Source organism: Anneissia japonica, unplaced genomic scaffold (genome assembly GCF_011630105.1).
Source record: "Anneissia japonica isolate Jap-2015-1 unplaced genomic scaffold, ASM1163010v1 scaffold1889_len2455224_cov183, whole genome shotgun sequence".
Taxonomy (NCBI): Eukaryota; Metazoa; Echinodermata; class Crinoidea; order Comatulida; family Comatulidae; genus Anneissia; species Anneissia japonica.
Genome location: NW_022752980.1, coordinates 12123 through 17262, shown reverse-complemented (window position 1 = coordinate 17262; position 5140 = coordinate 12123). Strand labels below are relative to the sequence as shown.

At 34.2% G+C, this 5140-nt stretch overlaps 1 pseudogene; it reads left to right on the top strand.

The window, feature by feature from the left end:
• Nucleotides 1-4017: 4017 nt before the first annotated feature.
• LOC117122569 overlaps nt 4018-5140 on the top strand; it is a 9903-nt pseudogene continuing 8780 nt past the window's right edge.

The following is a 5140-nucleotide window of genomic DNA, read 5'->3' as shown; positions in this document are numbered from 1 at the left end:
ACAGGTCTGATGCCTGATTCATGACCTATGGTAGAAGAAGCTCAATGTTATAAATCATAGAGGTAAAACGGTTATTGGGTTTTATCGTCAATAGCATTCGTAAGCGTACTATTTTGATGATAATAGACAGTTAATGAACCAAAGAACAGCGCTTATAAAAATATATTTCGATTGTCCTGCGAATACCAAGCTCTATTATATTATGCTGCCAAGTGTTGTTCCTGTGTTTTGTTCTGATCAAATTGTGTTTCGTGAATAGCCTTCTTTTCGAGTCATACGGTATTAGCATCACCCCGACTTTTTTGTCGCCAAGTGTTATCTTTGTATTTTGTTCTGTACACTGCAGTGATTCGTTATTTCATTACTTTACAGGGGAAATAAAATATTATCAATCAGACTTTAATGCGATGTTAATGTTAATAGAAGAAACTGAGAAAAAACTGAATCTAAATAAAAGGCATTATTTAAATTATGTCATTATTTTAAAAGATGATGTCGCCTGCTCACTATACTAGCCTCATTAATATTTAACAAAAAATTGGTAATTATTAATTTATATAATAATAAGATAAATTGTAAACTACGGTATTTACCATACAGTGGCAACAACATGCAAAGGTCTCCTTGACCACACCTTAGGAAATATGAGTCAGGGGACTTGCATATCTAGACCTCACCAAGTCAATTACTGATAATTTACTTTTTTGCTTGATTTAATATATTTGTATTTAGCAGCTCTGTCCACACAATCGAATTTTCTTTTATAATCTAGTCATTGTGTGTCTATATATCCCTGGTTCTTAATCCGCGGCCCGCATGCTTGGCACGCGAGGCAATTTAATTTGGCACGGGATGTGCACGGAGTGCAGGCTTGGAAATGAGCAAGATTTATAATATACGCCATGAATAGAATAAAAGAGCGCCAAAAACCACTTACTTTCCGTGGTCCTATTCTTCACTGTTCTTGAAACAAGCAACCCACCCTGATCACTTAGCAAAATTCATTTACTGATATGCAAGGGCCCAACATTTTACCACCCCATGACTTGTTAGGCCACTGCAGGCATATAATAAAATATTGGTTTGATAAGGGTTCACCTAAATACTCTGGTGCCTAGCTAGCCCTTTACTATCGATCCTGAACAGTAGTGTAATGCATGCTTTCTGGGTCCCAGTATAAATGGGCCGCCGAGAGGCCTCAGGGGGCCCACTAACTGCTAGCAAACATTCTACCACAACGCCTTGACTATACGGTAACCGTTTCTATTTTTAAAAAAAACAACTATTGTAGACCAAAATCCCATAAACACATTTTTTGACAGATTTATTAGAAAGGGGCCTTCTACTACAACCCAACATTTTCTATGAAGCCTTGACCAGGAGTTTTGTGTAACCAGGGTATTTGTACTCTTTTCTAAGTGTTGCATGTGTTATTGGTATTATTGAAAAGATTACACAAAATTGTGAAAATAATTTAAAAAATTATAATCTACTTGGCATCATTTTATGTATTTTAAAAATCATAACATTTAAAACCTATTAATAGACGGATTTGGCGATGGGCGTCACATGACTTATCTTGGATGTGTAAACAATCGACTGACTCAGACATACAAAATATGATAATTCCATCCATCTACCCCTTTTTCCATATTTTCCGCAAATTTTTATATGTTCAAAAATCTATATCTCATTAATTGCTTTTTATCTCATTAACAAAGTTTTTTGTCAAAGTTTAAGAAGAAAATTTTCTGTTTCTATTGTTCATGTTTTCTTCATCTTAATTTGTTGGGTTTCTTTTATTCTATATAAATACATTTCCGAAATAGAGAAATGAATGTAAAAGTTCACTGCACGTTTTTGCTTGTCTTTTTTGGGGTTCATTTCACTTTTATTTCATAATAATGAATGACATGTCTATATGTGGCAAAGACAAGCCAAACCAGTCACTCGTCGCAAAAACCGATTTTGAGTTATTAATACAGTGTTAGAGAGTAAAATAATAGCTATAAAATGGTAAAAAAATCATTCAAATTGGACATTTCCTTATGAAGTTACAAGCGTTTAACCACACAGCTGTTTAAAGAACAATATATGAGAAATTAGCCTTCAAAGTTTATGATTTCAGGCATTTCTCATGCAGAAACTATCTTTAAATCCTTAAAAAGTGTTGTTTTAACATTGAAAATGGGGAAAATAACAGCATAGGATTGTGTGTATATATACAAAGGTTAATTTAGTGCAATAAAATAGATTTTTAAAAATTCGACATTTTAGCATGTTTTGGCCATTTTCTCTGAAACACGATTTGCGACGAGTGACTGGTTTGGCTTGTCTTTACCACATATTAATCCATAAGTCAACCACAAATTTTTAAAACAATGACATTGTACAATAACATTCCACTCCCTGATGGAAGCATGCTAAAGTAAAAATAAGTGATGGTATTTGATATTAATTAGTAAGGTAATTATTAACAAAAAATGATATATTTACTATTTTAATTTTCATGTCGCAATCGACTGACATAACAAGTTTTATGCAGTCCCCCCCCCCCCCATTGCGATTCATAAATTTTTGCTCATAGTCATAATCATGGGCGGTAAAGAATTTCGTAGTTGATTATTGAACTTCCCCCTTTGCTTGTGTTGTGGCCATCCCACCACCAAAGACCATACTGGTTCTGCATTTACACTGTACTTAGGCCTACTATCGATTCTGTTATCTTTGTGTAAGCCTTGCAAACAGACACATGCACCTGAGTAATGAAAGATCAAAGTTTACTTGATTTAATTACTGATATAGATATTTTTATCATTTTCACTTTGGGTTACGTGCATTATGAAGTGTCATATATCGTATTTGATTTTTGACCTGCAGTTTGATTAAAACTGCAGTTTTCTGGCCTGTGATTGGCCAAAATAATAATGTTATCAACAAGGGTGTTTTAGGGTTAATAAAGGTAGGTTAGGCTTGATAATGTTGATAGGTTTGTGTTTGTTTATATTTGCAAAGTTTCGATGGATCAATACATTCATGATTAAGAGCATGTAACCTATTCTCACTAATAAAAGTTGCACGTATGCAAGCGTTTATGCATTGACTTAATTTATACGTTTCACACAAATTTCAAATTATAAATATGTGTGTAAATATTAGGATCTACCCAGTAACACTTAAATAATATTTTATGCCTTATCAATTATCTGTGGGAGATTACCCATTCTGTTCACATTAGCGAAAATACTTATACTGATATGCAAGGGACCCCCAAAATTTTCCTGCCCCTGGACCCCATGACTTGTCGTTACGCCACTGCGGGCATATAATAAAATATTGATTTAATATTGGGTTCACCTAAATACCGTTTTCAATTCGCCAGAAATATAGTAAATTACCACATATAAATTGAAAATTTTTTTTCTTTAATATTAAAATAAGTTTTTTGCAAACCTGCTCACGACCCAATCCAAAAGTTAAAATTGGGATTAAATCTGTATATACTGCACATGCGATGAAAATACTTATGAGCCTAGCCTAGATGAGGATTAATATTGTTTATATGAAAATTTGCTTTCACCATTTTGGCGAACGATGCCATTTTTTTTTTTTGGCCAGTGTCTCAATTCGCCGTTTGTAAATTGGCAAACGGCTAGTGTGAGCGTAGCATTCCATGTTTTGGCTGTTAGTGTTACACATTTCCTGTCTTGGCTATTAGTTTCCCATCCCCTGTCCTTGCTGTCACCCATCCCCTGTCCTGTCTATCACCCCCTCTACTGGCTGTCACCCTGCCAGTTGCCCATTCCTTGTACAGTATGTGCTACAGCACACATTCCTTCTGTTGGCTATCTCCCATTCTTAGTCTAATTTCTAAATAAGTACTAATTTTTAAGTTCTTCCTAGTAAGAAAATATTATAAAGCTCTGCCTATCTCCACTATTAAATTTTCAAAAAAACTATTGTATATCCATATATAGTCATGACATGCCTATATATGGTCCTGATGTGACTCATCATGACCATATTTAGGCATGTAATTGTATGTTTCATTTGTTCAGTTATCTGACCAAGCTGAGCAGAATGATCAGCTGACTGAAACATTAAAAACAAAGCATGCTGATGAAAAAAGACTTCTCCAAGAAGACAATGCAGCTGCAACAAAGAAAATGAGGGATGAGTTTGAAATTGAAGAAGAGCAGAAAAGAATGGCTGCAGAGAATCGGGAACGCCAGCTCCAAGATGACGCATTCAATTTGAAATTTCAATGTGAACGATTAAGACACAAATGTAAGATGCTTGAGGACGTCTTTCAAAAAGACTCGGATGAGAAACTTCAGGTGAATTTTTAAATTAAAGGAGTTTGATTGGATCATGAGATCATGTGATTATAATTAGGATCATGGGATTTTAAACGTGATCAATGTGATAGTTAATACATGGAGGAAAGAAATTAATTAGATTTTTTTCCTCTATGGTTAATAATTTTTAAAGCAATACCAATGTTTATGTACTGTTTAGTGTTCAGGAATCTCTCTAAAAATATATTCCAGTTATCATTCCTGATATGTTGTCTCAAATGTTTGCTGATATGTATTGTATTTTTTGTTTTTGTGATTTAATATTAATTTTATAATGGCTTTGTTAACAGGCAGCGATTGCTCAATATAAACATTTACCAGAGGAGGTTGAAAGCCTGAAAACAGTGCTGGAGCTGAGGAACAAAAGTGTACATGATTTACGAAGGCAAAAAATGGAATTAGAAAAAGAGGTGTGAGGGGGTGTAATGAGGGGAAGGGTGTTGTGACAGATTGGAAGGGGTTTATAGAAGGAAGGAAATGCTGTGATCATTGGCAAGGGGTTAGAAGTACTTTAGTTTGATGGCTACAAATATTGATAACTTTCAAACTCAACCATTGGGATCAGAATGACCACTTACGTTTATGTTAAGGCAGTGTTGACTAATCATTATCACTTTTTTATTTTATTTTGTTTGCATTAATAGCTTGAAGTGATTCCTGAACATGAAGAAAAGATAAAACGATATGAACGACGTATTGAAGAATTAAAAGCAATTGTTGGAAGGAAAGCCGATTTAGAGAGGTACCTAAATTTTTCATTTAATTTCTGTAATGTATTAGTG